This window comes from Tiliqua scincoides, chromosome 1, assembly GCF_035046505.1.
Source record: "Tiliqua scincoides isolate rTilSci1 chromosome 1, rTilSci1.hap2, whole genome shotgun sequence".
NCBI lineage: Eukaryota > Metazoa > Chordata > Lepidosauria > Squamata > Scincidae > Tiliqua > Tiliqua scincoides.
This window is the reverse complement of record NC_089821.1, coordinates 311,920,793-311,945,537: the sequence shown is the minus strand read 5'-3', so window position 1 is coordinate 311,945,537 and position 24,745 is coordinate 311,920,793.

The following is a 24,745-nucleotide window of genomic DNA, read 5'->3' as shown; positions in this document are numbered from 1 at the left end:
ACCATAGTCTTTCGAGACTGAAGGTTGCCAATACTATACAAAGGTTTAGAAATTCAGATCTACGCTGCACAAATCCTACTTCACAGTGGGGTTCTGAGGATATAAAATGGGGTGATTCCCCATCACCCACCCATCCACGTGCACAAACCAACATTGAGCTTCTTGGAGAGAAAGGGTGACATTCAAAGGTGATACATTCAAAGGTGATACAAATGGGCTATGTCAGAATGCCAGATGCAAGGGAGGGCACCAGAATGCAGGTCTCTTGTTATCTGGTGTGCTCCCTGGGGCATTTGGTGGGCCGCTGTGAGATACAGGAAGCTGGACTAGATGGGCCTATGGCCTGATCCAGTGGGGCTGTTCTTATGTTATGTTCTTACATTTTCGACCTGAAAATCTGTAACTGAGCGAAACCTTCCCAGAAGCCCAGGCTCAGTTACAGCTCAGCTCTCCAATGCTGCATCAGGTTGACCACATTAAACAGACCATGGCCATGAAAGTGTTTTTAAATCTTCAGGAACTGTCTTGCAACAGCGCAACAAAGACCTCCACTTCCATCAGTTCTCTGGCATCTACATTTAGCCTGCAGATCCTTACAAGGTGGAGGCGTCAGCCCTGACCTGACCGAAGCCAGAAAAGGATACCCAGGGAACATTTTAGCCAGAGTCAGCAAATGTGGTAACCATCATTAGCAAAATGCTTATTCAGACCTCTGGGTTGTTGTCTTCTGAAACCTAAGATAAAAAAGTAAGGTGTGTTTGAAAAAAGAAAGAAAAGAGTGTGCTTGGAAGAAGCAAGGTGGATCTGTTGAACAGGCTGAAATTTCAAGAATAATTTTGTTCTTCCCCAGAAGCAAAGGGGGGGTGGGTGGAAGGAGCCAATTGACTTCTTAGGCACCTCCAGATATCAGGACCCTGTAATTTCCCAAGATGGCCCTTTTCTGCTACAACTGCAATTAAGAGAGTGCTTCTTAAGAGATGATTAAGAGCAAGAGGTTTCTCAGAGCCCAGAAGAAGCCCCCCCCCCCATGGTCTAGTCAAGAAGTGTCAAGCCATTGTAGAGATGGTCTTTAGTCACTGAATCTGGTGGAGGGGGACTGAATAGTACTCACTGGTGCTCTCTACTGCTTTTTGCTGCAAGTGTTGGCTGGTCTTGTGCTGCTTGGTGTTTTTATTGGTTTTTAGCTGTCCGTTGTTCCATTTTTCCATCTATTTCATGTTTTCATCATTATCAAAATGCACAATAGAACATTCATCATGCGTTATCATCACAATAAAATCCAATTACAGCAGGCACGCTTGTATACACGCACAACCATTCCAGATTCCTCTTCATCAACACACAGTCTTCAGCCGCCTGACTTCTGACATCATAAACTATTCATGGCATCAACCCAGCTCTTTAGTTCCAATTTGATTCTGTCTGTTTCAATCAAAAAAGGATCTTATCCATCAACTTGATATTTGCCACATTCCATTCTCCTGTCTCTTCTACACAACACAGAAACACACTTTAAGCACTTCATTAATGACCGGTTCCTCATGACCTTTCGAGCTATGAACAGTAGTTCTGTCTTTTGCCCAGTTTGGGGCAGTTTGGAGTCTAGCAGTCACAAGGAGATGATATGTTAATTGATCAAACTTCAATTGACATCCTGCAGGCTGATGAATTAATACTGCAGTTAAATAGTTCCTCCTCCTCCTCCTCCTCCTCCTACTACTACTACTACTAGTAGTAGTAGTAGTTCCAACTAGTAAATACTAATTCGGTTACTTTCAATTGGTGTGCTACAGCACATTGGTGTTCCATGAAAAGGTCACAGGTGTGCCACAGGAGTTTGGAACACCATGGTTAAAAATTGCTGGAAAACTCTTCCAGGTTCTGCAGCTCTGTTTCAGATGCAACTGTCTGTAGTAATGAATTGTCTCCCTCCTCCAAAGGGCCAAACAATTTGCTACTACAGACAGTTGTCCTAAAGACAGAACTGCAGAACCCAGAAGAGTCTCCTGGAAGCTGGAAGTGACATCACAAAGACCATAAAGAAGACCATAGAGGTCTGTGTGCTGAGAGAAGAAAAGCACTGAAAATTGCTATACTAGTTGGTCTATTGGGACTACAGTCTCAGTCATCTGATTGATGCAGTTCAGGATCTCAGTGAAAAGGCATAAGAACATAAGAACGGCCCCACTGGATCAGGCCATAGGCCCATCTAGTCCAGCTTCCTGTATCTCACAGCGGCCCACCAAATGCCCCAGGGAGCACACCAGATAACAAGAGACCTGCAAGGCCTCCTGGGAATTATAGTTTAAGAACATAAGAACGGCCCCACTGGGTCAGGCTATAGGCCCATCTGGTCCAGCTTCCTGTATCTCACAGCGGCCCACCAAATGCCCCAGGGAGCGCACCAGATAACAAGAGACCTGCAAGGCCTCCTGGGAATTGTAGTTAAGAACATAAGAACAGCTCCACTGGGTCAGGCTATAGGCCCATCTGGTCCAGCTTCCTGTATCTCACAGCGGCCCACCAAATGCCCCAGGGAGCACACCAGGTAACAAGAGACCTGCAAGGCCTCCTGGGAATTGTAGTTAAGAACATAAGAACAGCCCCACTGGATCAGGCCATAGGCCCATCTGGTCCAGCTTCCTGTATCTCACAGCGGCCCACCAAATGCCCCAGGGAGCACACCAGGTAACAAGAGACCTGCAAGGCCTCCTGGGAATTGTAGTTAAGAACATAAGAACAGCCCCACTGGATCAGGCCATAGGCCCATCTGGTCCAGCTTCCTGTATCTCACAGCGGCCCACCAAATGCCCCAGGGAGCACACCAGATAACAAGAGACCTGCAAGGCCTCCTGGGAATTGTAGTTAAGAACATAAGAACAGCCCCACTGGATCAGGCCATAGGCCCATCTAGTCCAGCTTCCTGTATCTCACAGCGGCCCACCAAATGCCCCAGGGAGCGCACCAGATAACAAGAGACCTGCAAGGCCTCCTGGGAATTGTAGTTAAGAACATAAGAACAGCTCCACTGGGTCAGGCTATAGGCCCATCTGGTCCAGCTTCCTGTATCTCACAGCGGCCCACCAAACGCCCCAGGGAGCACACCAGATAACAAGAGACCTGCAAGGCTTCCTGGGAATTGTAGTTAAGAACATAAGAACAGCCCCACTGGATCAGGCCACAGGCCCATCTAGTCCAGCTTCCTGTATCTCACAGCGGCCCACCAAATGACCCAGGGAGCACACCAGATAACAAGAGACCTGCATCCTGCTGCCTCCCTTGCATCTGGCATTCTGACATAGCCCATAACAACTGCAGGGGTTTGGAAGGGGAAGAGGAAAAGGAGGTGCTTAAGGGGGATGAAATGGTAAAAGGCCATGATGAACCACGAAGACATCTTTCTGGGCAAACATGATGGTTTTCAGAAAAAGTTTGAAAACAAGATGATGCACATGTGCTATGTGCGGAAATCAATGAGAAGGATGAAGGACAACAACAGCAGAGGTAGAAGAGGTAAGGTTGTGAAATTTGCAACTACATTCCATATTCAGTATTATAATATTTAAAAACTGGTGTTAAAAGTTAAACATATTGCAGCTCCTGCCTGCTGGACCGGACATGGTCATGCTAATTATCTTGCTGGTTCACGTATCTTCATCTTCATTTCTTGCAAAAATCGACATTCTCTTAATTAAACCTGTTCCGCAATATTCCCAATTATGGATGTTCTAAGACTGAATGTATTAAATATTGAATGTGGCGAGGCATTGTTTCATGTTGCTGCTTTAAAATCTATCAACAGTTGCAGAGTTTGACCTTTCCTCCCCTCCCTTCGCAGTAGCGTTTTCAAGTTTGAAATACTGGGTCCCGGTGTCAGGGTTGTATCACATGACTTTTCAGCCCCATCTGATGACAGAGTCATTGTGTCCTGCTCCACTTACCACTCCTGCAGTTCCATCTAAAACCTATTGTCCATTTTGGCTTTAATGAATTAGTGGTTTGAGCATAATGCTGAGCATAATGCTGAGGCCTGGAAGACCCACATTCACATTTCTACTCAGCAATCACTCTTTTGGCCCCATCCTATCCGGGTCTGGCCTGTTCTGAAGCAGCCTCCAAAGCATCCCATTGGCCAGGTGGGGACCAAGCCTGGTGGGAGAGGTAAAGAAACAGTTTACCTCCTCTGCCACTCCCTGTTCCATGGGCCTACTCAGATCTATGCCAGCTATTTTGCTGGCATAGATCTGAACTGTGTGTAAAGCCTGTTCCGGATTTCACAGATGCTGCTGCTGAGATCTTCCATCCAGCCCCTGATCTGCCCCAGCCCAATCCCCACCGTAATCCAAACCTGAATCAGCGGCCTGTGGGATGATGCTGATTGCGCATGGCCTCCCACCCTTTGCATCAGTGACTGTGCTACACAGAGCATCAGAGAGGCAGCGGCAATGGCAGACCATAAAGTACACTGGTGAACCTTGCAGTCCACGAGTGTATTCCATGTATTGGATTGAGCCCTTTGTCTCTGGAGAAAACAATATCTATCCTCCTAAGTTATCTCCAAAAGGGTTGCTTGGTGGTTAAAACTATAGGATATATCCTTAAGTGTTTGAGCTGATGTCTTATGTGGTATGCTAAGTTAATATATGTACTGCTCTAAACACTCTGTGCCAATGATCCACAAAGGTGCCATGGCTTGCTTTTGGGGTGAGTTTTTAACCCACTATTTTCCAAACTGAGGTTTCCCAAATAGCACTCATGCAAGGCTTGTCAGTCACAGAGAGAGAGGTCATGAGCAGTCATGGAATAAATGTAAAGTGAACCGTGTCTCACAAAGGAGGCCATTGTTCTGATCACCGGGACTCCGGTCTTTTGTTCATCAAACCTATTCAAATGTCAGTCAACCTTTTCTCCCTTTTAAAAAAAAACACAAAACTCTTGAACAAGTAGCCTTGCAAATTTGCCTTGAAGAGATGTTAGCTGACTTCAAATGCCAAGGCTGTGGTAGAAAAAACAACATCAATAGGAAACATGTTACACCATCAGGGGACATATCATTGAACCTTTGAGTATGTCAGTATTTGAATTCCCATTTAATGCAAGTAATTATACTCTTTTAACATCCCCCTCCCCCCGAACAAAAAAAAATAAGCCATTTCAAGACCTGGGAAAGGAGATAAGATAGGAAATTAAGAAATGGGCAGAGAGATCAGGAAGTGTTTTGGGTCCTGGTTTCATTGGCTTCAGTTCTTTTCAGGTGAGCTTATCCAGTAAAATGAGAAAATGTTTCCGTAACAAAAAAAAACCCCAAGCTTTGACAAACTCAGCTGCCAAATCCTGTCCTCTGAATAATTCTAACATTGCTGCTGCTGCTGATATATCTGGGAGCTGTGGTCAAAAATGAAGCATCTCAGGAACTGCAGATTTTAGGGCCAATTTTCCCTGACCATGATTTCCACACGCATGCAGTGAATGCAAGGAAGGTCATGCAAGAAGTTACTTGTTGTCCACCCAGCACCTCCCCATCCCTTGATGTCTACATATTCAGGATGACACTTAAACTAGCAGTCCTTGCATGAACCTTGTAGCACCTATGATGCTGTCATAGCATTACCTGATTGGATGAGGGAAACCACCTGACCAATAAATCCTACCCCTTTACCTAAACAGAGACTTTACCCCTAGAGACTCTGGGGGGAGCCCAGACACAGGGAAAGAGCAATACACAGCCGTGTGCGACTTTTGGGGCATTGCATCTCAAATGGCAAAGGCTACCAGAAGAGGATGTTGCCACATCTTTTAGGACACTGAACCAGCACAGAAGCCTCTGTGAGATTGGAGGTGTCCAATAATTGGGACAAGGGGGGAGCAAGCCTCTTAAGGGGGGAGGCTTAACTAACCTCTCGAGGGGGGACTTAGCCTCTGTGAGATTAGAGGCATGCAATAATTGCGACAAGGGGGGGAATTGGGAACAAGGAGGAGGGGAAACAGAGTATTTGTCAAAGTTGGAGAGGGCAAAACAGGTCTGTTAACTCTGAGTCAAATTCCATAAGAGCATCAGAAAAGCCCTGCTGGATCAGGCCAAAGACCTCTCTAGTCCAGCTTCCTGCATCTCCCAGTGGCCCACCAGATGCCTCAGGGAGCACATAAGACCACAAGAGACCTGCATCCTGGTGCCCTCCCTTGTGGCTGGCATTCAGAAAGTAGGTTTCTAAAAGCTTCCACATCAATCTAGGTGGGAGAAGGTCCACCCCTTCCTGCCAGAACCAGAATCACTGCAGCTTCAAGGCCCCTCACTGTGTCGCTTGAAATCCTGTAGTGCACCATTGAAAGCGCTATGATGGCAATAAAATTGCGAAGCAGACCAATGCCAAAGTTCCATGTCACACTTGTAGAAGTTACAATTTGCACTCCAGCCTGCCTTTCCCACTCATTCTCTTTAGCCAGAGCAATAAGTGTGTTGTTTGTGAGCAGACATTATTTTGCCGCCACTAGAATGCACTGTTGGGAGATTCTGCACCCTCCTTCCCTGCACGTCCCCAGTCAGTACGCGAGTGATTATGGTAAAACTGACATTTACTGATAAATGTCTCATTCGACCAGGTCTGCAAGTAACCTTTTCCAGGTGTGAGTCTCTTCAACTCAGCCTGCTGGCCCTGAACTGACAAATTGCTCTGCTATCAGATGAATCATTACAGGGGTCAGTGGAGCTGCTCACTTTCCATGGCACTCAAGTAGAACCCTTTCCAATTACAATAGCCTTCAGGAAGCCTCCAAGCAAAAAGTCCAAATGGATTTGCACCACTCAGGTGTCAAAAGGTACCTTGAAAAGAACAAAATGTCTGCTCTCTGAACTGGAATGAGACTAGGTGTGTGTGTGCGTGTGTTATGCACTCGCGCATGTCCACCCAAAACAACATTCCTCTGACCGTTGTAGCATCTAGTTCAAAGTTCCGATGTCCTCACATCTCAGCTTTGGCCACTGTCCTACCCCTGGCCAGTGGCAGCCAATGATGTGAACCAGGAGTGGGAAGTCCAACATCATAATGATGTCAAAATAGGAAAAAGGCTGAAGAATGCAGGGTGCAGAGCTCTGGTGCCCAGGTGAGATCTCTCGTGTTGCCATGAAATCCATAGCAGAAGGGTTGAGCTTCATAATCTCCCTCCGGCTGCTCGCAGTGTGTCAGGGCCAGCCTGGCATTGTGGAGAGCCTGCCATACCCAAAGCTAGACCAGAAGGCTCTACTCTCCATCCAGGATCCCTGATAGTTTGGGATAAGTTGGCAATAGAAAAGACAGAATGTCATAATGCCAGGACCAATCAATGCTAAGCCTTCATACTGCCTTGGGGCAATGCTGTGCAACCACCTTCCTTTCAGGGCCTGAGGAAGGCTCCAGGATGGAGAGTGCATCTCTCTCTCTCTCTCTCTCTCTCTCTCTCTTTCTCTCTCACACACACACACACACACACATGATTGCAGGTCACAAACCAGACCAGAAACCCTGGAGTTCCTGACACAGAAGGTCTGATCACATGGCACAGTCCTTTCCATGCGTGTACCAAGAATGTGGAGGAGAACAGGATCATACCAATGGCCTCACCATTGACATCAGCACACCTGTTGGTCCCACTCTTTGACATGCAAATGCACAGCAAACCAAAGAGGCACCTACAGTCAGTCACTAGGGCATGCAGACCTCACCGGGTGTTACTCTTGGGGAGGGTCAACACCACTAGTGGCCTAAATTGTGAAACTTTTGTATTTATGGATAATACTATTATGTTATATATCATTTGATGAGTAATTTAATGCAGAATTCAATTAAACAAACAGTGGTGAATTATCTGTTTTCTATCAAATGTTATTAACCAGAAAAAGAAAATACAACTGCCTTATGAAACAAAAAGTGGATTTTTTAAACTCAAAACTGACCAATGAGACTGAGAGGAACCAAAAAAGTATTAGTATGGGTCAGCTCTCATTTCAATGTATCAGAGCTAATACTAGAACTCCAGGGGTTTGAGTGTCATCAAGCTGGCCACTGGTTTTTTCTTGGTGACTGATTTATTGGGCAACCTGTACTGTTATATTTTAAAAGAAAAAAAATAAAATTAATGGAGTTACACCAATGCAATGCAGAGACATAAAATGAGCAAAGAAAAGAAGTTAGAAGTCTAAAGATCAATGAAATTCACCAAACTGGGAGCAAAACCTTGGTTGGAAAAGCTGCTCAGACATCAGGAAGGCAAAGGAGGGGAAGTAGACAGCCCTCTGCACCCCTGCAAGCAGTCTGGTCTTTCTGTTTGCAATGAAAATTGAATCTCCCAAGACCAACTACTTATTTGTCTGTTTACAGTATTTTTACCCCACCTTTCTCCCTTAAAGGACCCAAGGTGGCTTACCAAAAACAATGCAGAAATACAAGTGCATGAAATCACAATTAAAACACAAATCATACACTGAAACCCATAACAATTAAGAACATCTTAAAACAGAAATAAAACATGAATGCAATAAAATATAAGAGCAGCAGCAACCGCATTATAAAAAACCCCAGCCTGTAAAAGCCAGGCGACAGGTATGTGCAAGGTAGAGGTAGGCTTCTCTGATTGCCAGATGCAGGAGAGGGCACCAGGATGCAGGTTGTGTCTGTTGTCTATTGTGTTCCTTCAATCATTTGGTGGGCCACTGTGAGATATAAGAAGCTGGAGGAGATGGGCCTTTGGCCTGATCCAGCAGGGCTCTTCTTATGTTCTTATGACTTTTCACTGAGATCCTGAAATGCATCAATCAGATGTCATTAGAAAATGCTAAGAACTCAGAACAATTGCAGCAGGTCCCCAACCATGCACTCCCAAGTTATGCCAGCGGAGAATTTGATCTGGCTCTTGGTGGGAGCTCCTCCAGTAGTGAGTGGGTGACCAAGTGAGTTACCCAGGTGATGGGCCACCACTCCTTCAGGCCTAAAGGGTTGCCCTCCCCCCCAAAGCAGAGAGAGCTTTGGAGCAATCCTGAAACAGCTTGACTGCCGCCCAGTGACGCCAGTGGAGCTATGCACAAGACCCTGGCCACAACAGCTGGACATGTGACCACAAATTGCAGAACTCAGTTCCTGCCTGAGCATATCTTCGCCAGCTTCCTTTCAGTGTCTGAGACAGGCTCAGCCATGCTCAAGCATTCTGCTCTCCTGGAGACCTGCCTCCATTTGAAATCATCCAAGGAGGGCTCCAGCGGGTTCTCATTTGTCCAACACGCTTGTTTGCCAGCTGTCTCTCTTTCTCCGTGCCTTAAGGGCCTTTTCATTATTCATGGAAATCTGATCAACTCCAGATGAAAAAGGTCAGTACAATTAGTTTAAAGCAAACAACTTTGGCATAATGCATTCTAATTACTATCTGATTTGGGTTTTAAAGTTGTGTTTTAAATGATCCGTGAACCTGCAAAACTGGGAGCATCTGAACTCACCAAGTCATTTTCAGAGGAGAAAAATAGTTCCTGGAGAGGGAAGGGGATGCCTCAAGCTTTAAGCTGCTTTTAAGAATTTGCCACTGAATGGTTCATAGGTCTTGTTTTGTCTGTTCTCTCTCGTCCAAGACTTCTGTGAAATAAGAACAGAGGGATTGCCTTCCTGGATGAGACCCAAGGACCATACTTGATACTAGCTCCAGAAGTGACAGCCAGATGCCTCTGAAGCTCCAAGCAGGGCAGAGGGAACACAGCTTCCGTCTCTTCCACAGCATGGGCAACCTGAGGTGGCCTTCCTCTCTGTCTGCTGGCATGTGATCTTTCTAGCTTTGGTAGGAAACCTGATGGAGGGTCCCATGGTGACCAACAGCCCAGCTCCTGCTTCAGGCTCTGGGGTGCCTGATTCCATGACTCAACAAGGAGTTGCCCACTCATTCTGATACTCATTCTGATATCCAGCAGCGTCAAGGAAATTGTAAATCTTGCTGTCACCTGGGCCCAGCCCTGGTGAACAGGGTTTCCTCAGGAGCAGGGGTCTCCTTGTGGCTAGGGGCCTCCTGGGGGGTAAGGCACAAGTACTGCCAGGACTGGACCCCCAGGCAGGGCATCTCCCCGGGAGTAGGACCCGGGGCCTCCTGGAAGCATCAAACAGCCACGTGGCCAGAGAGAGCAGGGTGGCTAAGCCAGAGACTGGCTTCATAAGCAGCCTGGGCAGCCTACTGAAAGGTGGCTCCTCTCTGGCAGCAGCAGAGCCGAAGGGAAGGCCAGAGGGGGTAGCAACCCTGGCCTTATTCGGATGGTCCAGGACCCGAAAGGGAACTTGACTGCCTCGGCCCTTGAGAGAGTGAGCCGGGGCTGGGAGCCCCGAGATCCGGGGCCTGCCCGGGCCCCTGGGGTGACCTCAGGAGAGGCGAGGCTACAGACTGGAGGACTCACAGCCAACTCCCCCCAACGGTGGCCAGCTGAATGAGGTGCAAACACTGGGTAACTGGGGCCCTCCTGAGGACATCTGAGCTGACCCCAGGCACCAGTACTGCAACTCCCGGGAACCCATATCCCAGGGCAACAGGCACAAGCCGGAGAGCCCCGCCTGGAACTTCAAGGGGTCGGGAAGGGTCAGGGAATGATCCTATTGTGCGCCGACGGCACGTGTCTATGTAAACCAAAGGGGCCTGTCATGTAACAGGGCCCATGAATGTCAAAAGGCTGACCCAAGTAAACCGCCTGTGCAAAACGGCTGTATCTGCTCCCGTCCTTTTTTCCATCCACGACTGCACTTCATCGACAGGGTAAGCCCCCCGCGCTGTCACACTCCAAGGGGCGGGGTCTCCGCCCGCCATGGACATTACACCTGCCCAAAGCGAACCATTATGATGATTAAAGGTATATATTTTTCTTCTCATGGATGTGCAGGCAGTGGCCATTCTGAGCAGACAGAGGATCTTTGTAGAAGCAGAATTTGTTTAACAAAAAAGGGGAGAGAGTACACTTGACTAGGAAGAGGGAAATTGGGATGGAGAGAGACCAGAATGAAAAGATCCAGGAGGAGGATATCTGCACTACAGCCACAATGAGCCATCTCCAGATAAAAAAATCTCCCCAGCAAATGTTGAAGTGCTCTGCATGCAAGAGGGATCTGAAGGCCTTAGGGATGGACCTCAACAAGTGGGAAACCCTGGCCTCTGAGTGGCCCGCTTGGAGGCAGGCTGTGCAGCATGGCCTTTCCCAGTTTGAAGAGACACTTTGCCAACAGACTGAAGCAAAGAGGCAAAGAAGGAAGGCCCATAGCCAGGGAAACAGACCAGGGACAGACTGCACTTGCTCCCGGTGTGGAAGGGATTGTCACTCCCGAATTGGCCTTTTCAGCCACACTAGACACTGTTCCAGAACCACCATTCAGAGTGCAATACCAGAGTCTTTCGAGACTGAAGGTTGCCAACACACTGCGTGTGTGAGCCTTTGATATTCAATAGATGACATCCAGTGATTCCAAAACACCACTCCACATTGCATAGGATATTACAGCTGATTTGAGTGTCTTCACTTCTTTTCAGACTTCATTCATACACCTAACCAGTCAGGAAGCATCTATTGAATAGATGGAAACAGTCCAACTTATACAATTTTCAGTGTTGAGATCAAAGTTCAGTTTGCAAATTCAAATGTTGACAACAAAACCTCGTACAAATTTTTCAAATGTGCCTGAAGTTTCATTGTGGCCATACTTAGAACATTTTTACCAACCTTATCCACACAAAGACTTAGAAGATTACAATAAATAAAGCACCATCGTGCAAATGGAAGGTTTCTTTTGGAAATTAACAAAGGAAACAAAAATAATATGGAAAGAATTTTTATTCTTGGAGAAATTACAAAGGCTTTTCAATTCTGAAGTGGCCAGGAGGTGAAGAAGCACTTGAAAGTGATTTGTTTCAATCAAGCCTTTTGTTCCAGTTGCAGGTGTGACTGGTGAATGGTGTCCAGAGTTGCCAAGGGGGACATTTTAGAAAGAACCTCTCCTATTTTGCTCTTCACCTCAAAACTGAGTGACAGCAAAGTGAAGTTTGTTGTATGTAAGTGAGAGCAGCCCAGGGGTATGGCGTGCTGGTCTTACGAGGCTTCTTATGGAAGAAAAGTTCAAGGAAGAGGCTGCCCAGGTGTCCCCCAAACAAAACACACATGACACAGGAATTTGGAAGAAACCAGAACCACATTTATTGATTAATTAACCAGGCAGTAATCGAGAAATGCAGTGGGGCCTATCTAGAACATTCTATCCCCAGTGTGGGCACCTAACTTGGAGGAGACAGTTACTGCCAAAGCCCTCCTTTGGGCATAAACACTCTGCCTCCATGACCTTGTGGTCTTCCCAGAAGCATCTACTGGCCACGCATGGAACAGGGTGCTGTTCCATCCAGACACTTCAGGGGTTCTCATGCCAGGAACTTCAGCGGCACCATGAAAGCCTTGCGCTCCAATCCCGGAGCCATCACCAGGTCTGTTCTTCAACCAGGATCTCATTCCAGTACCTTATTGTGAGAAACTTGCAGTCCAGTGCTTAGCCCCCACTGATGTGTGAAATGCACCTCCAGCCCTGCACTGCTCCCACTGCTCTCTTAGGGCTTGCACTCGTCCTGTGCCCCCCTCCCCCAAAGCTCCTTCCTTCCCACCAGTGGCCAGGCCCCATGTGAGTCTAGTTCCCAGCTCCTCTTGCCCCCTTTCCCTCTCTCTTCTCAGCAGTGCTGTGGGATTCGCAGAACAGCTCAGGTGGGGCTGCAGCAGCATTTTGACAGGTGCTTAGAGCTTGGAAGCTGAGCAAGAAAATGTGGTAGAAGGTGAGAAAGGCATTTGGAAGTTCAGGGAGTGAGACTCTCATGTGGCTTCCAGAGGAGGGGACTTTATGCTTCTACTCCTTCTTCTATCATGAATCACTGAGCCCCATATATGCCACTACTGGGAATTCCACATTTCAGAGATGTGCAGCGCAATCCTATCTTGCACTGGAACAGGCAGGCCAGGAGGCTAAGATTGGGACCTGAAGTGGCTCAGCCGGAGACAAGGGGAAACTTTCCCCCTTACCCCCAGGTAAGCCACCATGGTCCTAATAGGTTTCCTTGGACTTACGCCACTTCCGGAGGTGGCATAAGTCAGAGGAGAGTGGAGCAGCTTGCAGCTGCTCCGTGCTGCTCAGGAAATGGGGTTGGGATCTGGCATAGCAGCCGGACCCCAGCCCCACCTCCTGCTACCTTCCCACGCGACCCCTAGGCCGCCCTCCGCCTCCCTCCACCCCAGAACGCCTCCTCCCACCTCCTCCCTGCCCTCCCCAGACCCTTGCATTGGCCAAGCTTGGCTGACACAACCTTCCCTGCCCAAGTTGGCACAGAGGCTGGATTCAGACTGCTGCTGTAAACCTATCTCACCCACTGGAAGCAAACATCTCTACACATTTGGGCACAATCCTGACTGCACTGTGGGCTGGCGTAAATCCCTTGCGCCAGCCCAGGAGGATTGCAAACGTGCCAAAAAGCACGATTGCACCTCTCAAGAATCAGCTAGGCACAACCCTGTGCCAGCCCAGCTGATTCTTGAGGCTGATTCTTTATGGCACATTTGCGACCCTCCTGCACCGGCGCAAGGGACTTGCACCAGCAGTCAGTATTGCGCCCTAATGCATAGAGGTGTTTGCTTCCAGTGGGTGAGATAGACTTGCAGCAGCGGTCTTCAAACTGGGGACTGCTATACACCAGTAAGCTCTTCCCCAGCATGAATGGAGCTTGCCGTGCTGCTGTGGAGCCTCCACATTGTGCCTTGGATCACCCGCAGACTGCTCACCGGCCAGTCGTGTCTGCCCAGACATCCAGATGCAAAGCCTGCTGGGGCAACAGAATGTGGAAGCAGCAGGCCAGTGCACAGTTTGGGGCGATCAGAGGCACAAGGCAAAGGCTCCCCGGCAGAACGGTAAGCTCTGTTCACTCAGGGGAAGGATGGTGGCAGATGCCAGATCCGGCCCATGGGCCAGATAGGCACCCATTGGTTTACAGCCTAAATCTTACTGAACGCAATGGGCTTATGTCTGAGTAAAATAAATAACACTGTTTTCAAACACCTCTACTCAAGTGGCATCTTTCTCTCCTGGAAAGAGCTTGTCCATTGCTTGGAATGCAGCACTGCAGAGGATGAATCATGGGTCATTCATTGCTCACATTCAGAGTTCCTTTTGCCACTTTGGGCAAATGTATCCTTAGAAGACAGATGCTGCTTTGGGTTCCTCTTGACCTCCTTCATTTAGTTAGACATCTAAATTAGAACCATTTGCTGTTTGAACAAAAAGGACCTTGTTTGTTTCCATACACGGATTCATACAGGAGTAGAACCAGCCAGGCCCATCATGCTGATCCTTGTGTCAGTGGCATTGGTCCAACTCCTCCCAGGACACCCAAGAGTCAGTTCCACCGAGGTAATTCAAAGAGCCTATGCAGGCAGCCACCATCTCAGCAGCCTTGTTTGGTGCTGAGGCATTGGAGAAGCCCCTGGGGGACAGAGGAGTCCAAAGTGAAGAGAGGGGGAAGCAGGGACTAGGAGGGTCCAATATCAGGGATGTGCAATGGGTGGGGAGGCAGGTGAGGCAGAGTACTTCGGAAAGCGCCACTGCTGTGTGAGGCACTTTTTGAAGGACCCTAGCAGGGTGACTCTGCCTCACCTGCTTCCCCACCCATTGCACATCCCTGTCCAATATAGGGGGGAAATGGGGGGAAAGGGGAAAAAAATCTGGGATTCTCACCACAACATGGAATGGCTTTGGCTGGCCCTATTCCTGACCTTGCACCAGCTGGTGTAACCCCCAGCATTTGTACACTGAAGCAAAGAGAATCAGGTCACCAAAGGTTACTGAAAAAACTCCACAGTCAGGGAATTAGAGGACAGGTCCTCTCGTGGATTGAGAACTGGTTGGAGGCAGGAAGCAGAGAGTGGGTGTCAATGGGCAATTTTCACAATGGAGAGAAGTGAAAAGCGGTGTGCCCCAAGGATCTGTCCTGGGACCGGTGCTTTTCAACCTCTTCATAAATGACCTGGAGACAGATGTGAGCAGTGAGGTTGCAAAGTTTGCAGACGACACCAAACTTTTCCGAGTGGTGAAGACCAGAAGTGATTGTGAGGAGCTCCGGAAGGATCTCTCCAAACTGGCAGAATGGGTAGCAAAATGGCAGGTGCGCTTCAATGTCAGTAAGTGTAAAGTCATGCACATTGGGGCAAAAGATCAAAACTTTAGATATAGGCTGATGGGTTCTGAGCTGTCTGTGACAGATCAGGAGAGAGATCTTGGGGTGGTGGTGGACAGGTCGATGAAAGTGTCGACCCAATGTGCGACGGCAGTGAAGAAGGCCAATTCTATAGTTGGGATCATTAGGAAGGGTATTGAGAACAAAACGGCTAATATTATAATGCTGTTGTACAAATCGATGTTAAGGCCACACCTGGAGTATTGTACCTAGTTCTGGTCGTCGCATCTCAAAAAAGACATAGTGGAAATGGAAAAGGTGCAAAAGAGAGCGACTAAGATGCTTACGGGGCTGGGGCACCTTCCTCATGAGGAAAGGCTACGGCGTTTGGGCCTCTTCAGCCTAGAAAAGAGACGCCTGAGGGTGGACATGATTGTGACACAAAATTATGCAGGGGATGGACAGAGTGGATAGGGAGATGCTCTTTACACTCTCACATAACACCAGAACCAGGGGACATCCACTAAAATTGAGTGTTGGGAGGGTTAGGACAGACAAAAGAAAATATTTATTTACTCAGCGTATGGTTGGTCGGTGGAACTCCTTGCCACAGCATGTGGTGCTGGCGTCTAGCCTAGACACCTTTAAAAGGGGATTGGACAAGTTTCTGGAGGAAAAATCCATTACGGGGTACAAGCCATGATGTGTATGAGCAACCTCCTGATTTTAGAAATGGGTTATGTCAGAATGCCAGATGTAGGGGAGGGCACCAGGATGAGGTCTCTTGTTATCTGGTGTGCTCCCTGGGGCGTTTGGTGGGCCACTGTGAGATACAGGAAGCTGGACTAGATGGACCTATGGCCTGATCCAGTGGGGCTGTTCTTATGTTCTTATGTCACTACATGCACTGACACTTGGTTCTCACTTTCTCTTCAATGCTAGTCAATCTGAAAGATTGAAAGAGAAAGAAGAAAGGACTGCTGGGGGGGAGGAACTGTCTGGAGTGGAATCTCAGGCCCCCAAGCAACAATGGAACTCAAGGTGTCACTGGCCAAGACTTCATGACATACCGACAAGGGCTTGTATGGTGACTCTCCCCAGCCAGCTCTGCTGCATGAGCTGCTGTAGATGGGGGGAGGGGGGAACACAAGGAAGCTCCAGCGTCTGTCCATGTGTTGATCTGATTTCTCCTCAGCTTGATCTCATGGGCTCAGAGCAACTTGCAGCCATTTGTCCCAATGTTAATCCTTATGTGTCCCCACAGGGCTTGTGGTCTAATAGTATGGGGGTAAAAGAGACCCAGTGAAATATGAAGGATATTTTCTCAATGCCACACCTAAGGCCATTTGGAGGACAAAGCTTTTTGCAGCCACCATCTACTCCACGGCCATTTGTGATGTGGGATGGGCTGAGGCCAGAGCTTGTCCCCAGCTGATGGAGGTTGTAGGGGGTGGAGTCTCTGAAGCTTTGCCCAAGAGAGTGGCAGATCTTCACTCCCAGGACTGCTCCTTGCCCTTGCTGTTCATGATGACCCTTGGAAAAGGATGTATACAAAGCCATGCTTGGGGATGGGGGCTCTTTTTGCTCCCAGGCCAGAGGCTGATGTATTCAGAGAGACCATGTGGTTGCCTCTCCTGGGACTGAACCACTACAGCCAAGAATGTGCATGTCTGAATATGACTCCATGTCAGAAAACTGCCTTCCTGTGGAGTGATACCATGTTAGGGTGATGGCTCCTAGCCCAGCCTCCGCCCTGATAGCTAACTTTTTTGCATGTGTGCTATCCATTACATGGGGAAGCTTTCAGTGGTACAACCCCCAAGTGCACCTGCAAACTGAGATGTTCCAGTCTCAGAAGGACTGGACTCAGAAGTACTGCATGATTTTTCTGTTAGAAAACAAATGTCAAAGGGTTATATGATCTGGCAAATAACGGTCTGTTCTTTTCAATCAATCTTTTTTCAAGTGTGTTGGAAACAAGGTACAGTATTTCATTAAATAAGTGATTAAAAATAAATAAAGCAAACGTCATTTGAGTTCGTTTTGACTAAAGCATATCACAGGAAATATCAGCAGAGGATTTGCAAATTTCTCATCATATCACATTTAGCATTTGTTGGCCTGGAAACTTTGTAATAGCCCTGAACGAGCATTTAATTTAGATTTAATAAGGCAGCTAGTCTATTGCAATTAAATATCAATTGATTGCTTTTTTAAAAAAAAACTCACTTTCTTAATATATGAGATACACCTGAGCTGGAGTGTAATTAAAGCACGGGCGCTAGAGCTAAATGAGACTGTGAGAATGGAGGGAGAGCTGATTGAATTGCGCGATATCATGGGACTGGCATCGAAATGAGATGCTTTGCAAAACCACAAATCATTCCTAAGGTGGACAGAGAAGAGTATCAACTTGGTCGTTTGCGTATAAGCTTTGGTATTAGAAAGCTGATTGCTGCACAGGGCTGGGAATGAAGTCTGATCAGACTCCAAGGGAGGGAGCTTTTGGCCAGGATGCAAAGAGCCCCTCGTCAGACCTAGACTACATCTGTGTGTGCAAGAAGGTTTCACCTCTGGCAACTTGCGCCAGGTTGCACCCTATTCCAGAAAGGCAGGGTTTCTGAATTGTAGGAGTAGCTTCGGGCAGGTTCAAGGGGGGGCCTGCTGCATGCCTGGAAGCCTGCGCGCAGCCCTGTGGATCCCACAGCTCATCTTTGATTGCACCATAGATTAAACAGCTGGCTTTGGAGTCCCTGGAGCTTATCCAGACCTAAATGTCCATTGAAAGTTCTTGATGGCCTGCCCCTGGTTCTCATACAAAATAATTTTGAGACATACAAAATTATGCAGGGGATGGACAGAGTGGATAGGGAGATGCTCTTTACACTCTCACATAATACCAGAACCAGGGGACATCCACTAAAATTGAGTGTTGGGAGAGTTAGGACAGACAAAAGGAAATATTTCTGTACTCAGCGTGTGGTCAGTCTGTGGAACTCCTTGCCGCAGGATGTGGTGATGGCATCTGGCCTGGATGCCTTTAAAAGGGGATTGGACAAGTTTCTGGAGGAAAAATCCATTATGGGAAGCCTCAGTACCTCTGCAATGGGCTAATTAGCTCAGCTGGCACACTCCACCAGGGATGCCACCCAGAGTAGCAGTAGGATAGTCCTGGCCCTACCCTGGTGGGATGGGGGGGGGGAAGCAGTTCATACTCACCAGGGAGATGACCACCAAGTCATATGGGTATGCCTGAACCCATATTGTTGCTAAGCCCTACAGTGGTTAACCAGCATTTCAGGCCACGAGTTTTCCCAGTGCCACCTGGAGATGCCAGGATTTCACTTGGGAGCTTATACATAAGAAGAGCTCTGCTGGATCAGGCCAAAGGTCCATCTAGTCCAGCTTCCTGTATCTCACAGTGGCCCACCAAATGCCCCAGGGAGCATACAACACAACAGACATAACCTGTGAACTGGTGCCCTCCCCTCCATCTGGCAATCAGCCTTTCCCTACTCCATGGGAACTGGCCTAATCCCCTTCTGGTAGCCATCTAAGCCAGTGGCCATCGCTACATCTTGTGCCATGAACTCTACAAATTACCCATCCATTCTGTGAAGAAAATTGTTCTTGATCCACCCTGAACGTTCTGCCCTATCAGCTTCATGAGGTATCTGAGCTCTCCCATAGTTAGTTAGTTGGCAACCTTCAGTCTCCAAAGACTCTGAAGCGCTCTGAATGGTGGTTCTGGAACAGCGTCTAGTGTGGCTGAAGAGGCTGATTCGGGAGTGACAATCCCTTCCACATTGGGAGCAGGTGCAGTCTGTCCCTGGTCTGTCTCCCTGGCTATGGGCCTTCCTTCTTTGCCTCAGCCTATTGGCCAAGTGTCTCTTCAAACTGGGAGAGGCCATGCTGCACAGCCTGCCTCCAAGCGGGCTGCTCAGAGGCCAGGGTTTCCCACCTGTTGAGGTCTGCTCCTAAGGCAGTGGAGATCCCTCTTGCAGATGTCCTTGTATCGCAGCTGTGGTCTACCTGTAGGGCGCTTTCCTTGCACGAGTTCTCCATAGAGGAGATCCTTTGGGATCCGGCCATCATCCATTCTCACAACATGACGGAGCCAATGCAGGCGACGCCTGAGCTCTCCCATAAAGAACAAGAAACAGCAAAATGTCCTTCTCTCTCTCCACAACTGAATTTTGATTCAGTGGAGCTTGCTCGGAGGTAAGGATGCACACACAGGATTGTAGATGTGCTCTGATGGTCAAAATCAAAACAGCCACGTTATGTTCCAAGCCTTGTACTCTTTCCTTGCAGGGAATGTCACTCACCTGCAGCATTGGACCCCTATCATCTGGAGCTGGACTTCAGAAGGCAAGACAATACTCCCAGCACACTTTTTTTTCTCTCATTCCACCCCAAATTAACTTGCAAATTAAAAATTAAATTAAAACATTCAAGATCACACTATTTATTAAGGATGTTCTGTTCTGTCAGGTTTCCTTCCAAGTGGGAACATTGGAACGCTTTATAGCTGCTGGTGTTTGATCAGTGCCAAAGTGAGATCGATCAGTACCTTTTAAAATGCAAATGTGATTCCATCTTGAACACTTCACTTAACAAGGTGCACTGATGTGCCTCACAAGCGCTGAGCCACAGAACACAGGAGAATGGAGCAGGCAAGATGCTCTGGATGCTCTGAAGCAGCGGCTGCTCAGAGTCTGCCCAGAGTGGACACAGAGTCACCTCAGAAGTCACCCTTCTAGGCTTGCGGACTCTTTCAGATGACTGGGGTCCATACCCAGCAAGGATTGGCTCTCCATGTGGCAAGTGGCTTTCCACTGAGAAGCATGGGAAGATGTACCCTCAAGGTGCCCTTGGTGCGCTGGCTCTATGAAGACCCTTAGACCTGGTCTAAATGAAACACCAATGAATGTATTTGCAGATGTGGTAAGTGAGCTGGCACATGGTCACGTTTCCCCTTTTTAAAGAATATTTATAGACACAGAGTGTGTTTATATTCTTTCAGTAGTCCCCCCCCCCCCGGTTAAAATTCTCTGTCCCATGCTGTGTCTGGGCTTTTTCCAGGTCTTACTGACTGTAGGATTCCAGTTCTGAAATTTCACAGCTTGGCCCAGGTTGCCTTGCCCCTCTATGACATGTGAACAACTGAGCCAATGGGCAGGACAGAATCCTAATGTGACATCAGAGGAAGGCAACCAGTGGTATCAAGAATAGTGGGGTGGCCAAGGATGACATGGCAAAACTGGAGAGGCTGGAGAACATTACAGAATCCTCCCTCTCAGTAGTTCCAGGGACACTTGGAGATGTGTCTGCGTTTCACACCATCACCTTTGATCTCCTTGTATCCAGTGAAGCCCCAGGTCTGCAAAGCCAGCGTGCTCCCAACCATCAGGCATGGATAAGCCCATGCCAAGGCATTTCCAAATGTTGCATCAGAAATCTCAGTCCAGGGAACAGGAGAACTCGCCATCCGTTTTCATCACGTGAAAATGTCTCTTTAGCATAATGGTCTAGATCAGCAATTTTTCAGCGTTTTTCTTCTCATGGCACACTGAGCTCTGTGGTTTTCTTATGGTCTTTGAGTCCAATCCTATGCAGGTCTACTCAGAAGACATTCCCATTATAGTTAATGGGGCTTACTCCCAGGAAAGTGTGGATAGAATTGTAGCCTGGTGACATCTGGCTTCCAGGGGACTCTTCCCGGTTCTGTGGGTCTGTTTCCAGGGCAACTGTCTGTAGTTCTGAATTGTCTGTCCCTAGAGAGCCAGTGGACAGATAATTTGTTATTACAGACAGTTGCCCTCAAAGCAAACCCACAAAACCCAGATGAGTTTCTCAGAGATTTTCAGGGTGACCAGACACAATGGAGGACACAGTGCCTCTCCCTTTAACCATTGTATAGAAGCAGGGATTTTGGCAGGTGCAGCTTTTAAAACCCTTCCATGTTGAGCTGCACCTGCCAAAATTCCTTCTTCTACACAGTGGTTAAAAGTATAAGCTCTGTGTCCTCCATTGTATCTGGTCACCCTGACCACTGTGCTCCAAACTTCCACAGCACACCTGCGGACCTTTCATGGCGCACCAACATGCCATGGCAGACTGGTTGAAAATCTCTGGTTTAGATTGAAGAACCTAGTTTCCCCTGCTAAAGGAGCCCTTGAGCTTTAGTGTCTTGAACAGCAGCCCCTGCCCCCCCCCCACACACACACATCCCTGCCCCACCACACTGAGAGGACTTTCAAAAAGTCAATTACAGCATAACAGAGACCTGCGCTTCAGAGAGAAGATAGATGTCTTGGTCAGTTAATGGGGCTGATGAATTGATGAGTGACTTGATTTAAGTTTGCAGATGACGTATACATGTGTTGTAGCAAGCATCTCCTAAGAAGAGGCATCCCACCAGTGGCAGAAGAAAAAAAGGATGCTTCTTGTATTCTTGGAAGTGCTTTGTACTGCAATTGAATTCTATGTATGCTCAATTAAAGAATTTTTTAATTGATTAATCTGACCAATTAGACTAGTGGTTCGCAGACATTTTAGCACCAGGACCTGCTTTTTAAAATGATACCCTATCAGGACCCAACTAGCATTACAAGATTTATTTATTTTTAAAGTGATCTAGAAAGAAATTTTATTTATTTATTTATCTACACATATGTTGGCATCCTTCAGTCTTGGAAGACTCTGGTATCGCGCTCTGAATGGTGGTTCTGGAACAGAGTGTCCTCTCCAGTGCGCGAAGCCTGGGTAAAGTAGATATGGAGGATGGATTGTTACCCACGCAGCAAATCCCCCCCATGTCACTGAAATGTTCCAATGGAAAGGCAGAAGCCAATACGGTTGGCTCCAGCAGCATCGCAGGAGTTGCCAGAACGTGGCTGTACATAAGAACATAAGAACAGCCCCACTGGATCAGGCCATAGGCCCATCTAGTCCAGCTTCCTGTATCTCACAGCAGCCCACCAAATGCCCCAGGGAGCACACCAGATAACAAGAGACCTCATCCTGGTGCTCTCCCCTACATCTGGCATTCTGACTTAACCCATTCCTAAAATCAGGAGGTTGCGCATACACATCATGGCTTGTACCCCATAATGGATTTTTCCTCCAGAAACTCGTCCAATCCCCTTTTAAAGGCGTCTAGGCTAGACGCCAGCACCACATCCTGTGGCAAGGAGTTCCACAGACCGACCACGCGCTGAGTAAAGAAATATTTTCTTTTGTCTGTCCTAACCCGCCCAACACTCAATTTTAGTGGATGTCCCCTGGTTCTGGTATTATGTGAGAGTGTAAAGAGCATCTCCCTATCCACTCTGTCCATCCCCTGCATAATTTTGTATGTCTCAATCATGTCCCCCCTCAAGCGTCTCTTTTCTAGGCTGAAGAGGCCCAAACGCCGTAGCCTTTCCTCATAAGGAAGGTGCCCCAGCCCCGTAATCATCTTAGTCGCTCTCTTTTGCACCTTTTCCATTTCCACTATGTCTTTTTTGAGATGCGGCGACCAGAACTGAACATGGCTGTGTTCAGCCATGAACTGCCTCAGGGACTCCGGCTCCGGATTTTGCCTGGAGGTTGACTCCTGAAGCCTTTCCCATAACTGGATGTAGCCACAAGGCAGTGGAGGTTTGGGATCAGAGTTTTCCTTCTCTCAGATGAGCTGCCTTCCCAGGCTGAAGTCCCATCTACCTGGTGGCTGTTTAGTCGCCTCTTATGACAAGTACAGCCAAACTGAGGGCCTATTCTTATCCCCCAGGGGTGTTAAGCCTACAGCACCCAGTATTCCCAGGCAGTCTCCCATCCAAGTACTAACCAGGCCTGACCCTGCTTAGCTTCCAAGATCAGACGAGATCGGGCATGTGCAGGGTAACAGGTAATATTACACATAATATTTTATTTATTTATTTGTAAAAATTTTTTTGAAGCATTTCTCATCATTAGGCAGCCCTAATGAACAGCCTCCAGGCTTGAGGGGCTTAGTTATGTGACCCAGATTTTACCTACCCCCACTGTCTGTCATGGATGGACATGGGACAAAACACACCAGAAAAATGCTCAAACTCCGTGTATTTTATATTTTTACATTTCATATTTTTCTCCGCATATTTACACAAACTTGCAAACTGGAGAAGCTCAGCCGTTGCAGGGCAGTTACTCTGATTTTTGAATAGTCTCAGGGCTTGATCAGATCTTTGCTTTGTTTTCATTGGAGGGTCTGCGGGACCCACCAGACATCAGGTCATGACAAATCAAGGGGGTCCTGACCCATGGATTGAGAAATGCTGAATCAGACTAGTTTAACTGATTAATCTAACTGCTTGCAGTCCCCCTCACTAAAAAAAGTTTCCAGTCCAACAGGGCATGGCCAAACCTCTGGATATTCTGCTCAGTCAGTGATGAATGAGAGACATGTGGCTTTGCTGAGTACTGGAGCCCAGCAGTCGGATCACTGGAAGTCCTTCTGAGCCCCCTGCTGGATTCTGAGAATTCACCATGTCTTGTTCACAGGCTTTCCAGATTCTCCCGGCAGCCTGAAATTTGCTGTGGAAAAATGAAAGTTGAGAATCTCAGACAGAATAATCCTGCCCCAGAACTGAAGAATCCTGCCCCACACAGTGTATTCGTTGGCATGCAGAGGACTGCGCAAAGGCAGAGCTGCCTCAGATCTTGACAGACGTGTCCTGGGAATGCCTCTCGGATTCTGCCTTGCTGGCCTGGGGGGGGGGGGGGGGCTCAGTGTGCTTCTCCAGTCTGTTCCTCTTTCACTCAATGCACACCTGGAGCACCCCATGTGAATTCTCCCCCTTCTTTCTCCCGGGTGCTTCTATCCCCCCTCCCAATGCCCTCTCGAGCCACTCCTTCCCCCCAGGGAATTTTCCCCCCTTCCATTCAGTCTTACATAAGAACATAAGAACAGCCCCACTGGATCAGGCCATAGGCCCATCTAGTCCAGCTTCCTGCATCTCACAGCGGCCCACCAAATGCCCCAGGGAGCACACCAGATAACAAGAGACCTGCAAGGCTTCCTGGGAATTGTAGTTAAGAACATAAGAACAGCCCCACTGGATCAGGCCATAGGCCCATCTAGTCCAGCTTCCTGTATCTCACAGCAGCCCACCAAATGCCCCAGGGAGCACACCAGATAACAAGAGACCTGCAAGGCCTCCTGGGAATTGTAGTTAAGAACATAAGAACAGCCCCACTGGATCAGGCCATAGACCCATCTAGTCCAGCTAGAATGCCCCAGGGAGCACACCAGATAACAAGAGACCTGCATCCTGGTGCCCTCCCTTGCATCTGACACAGCCCATTTCTAAAATCAGGAGGTTGCACATGGTCTTGCTGCCATTCCCACCACCACAGTGGCCCCTTGTCCTTCTCAGAAGGCAGGTGCATAGACATTTGGGGAAGGGGACACAGCCCAGTGACACATGTTGAAGGTTCCAGATTTAATCGCTGGCTGCATCTGTAGGTACTCATAGAAAATACCCCCCCCCCCAATCCTTAAGAGCCTCTGCCAGTGACAGCACTGAGTTAGATAGCC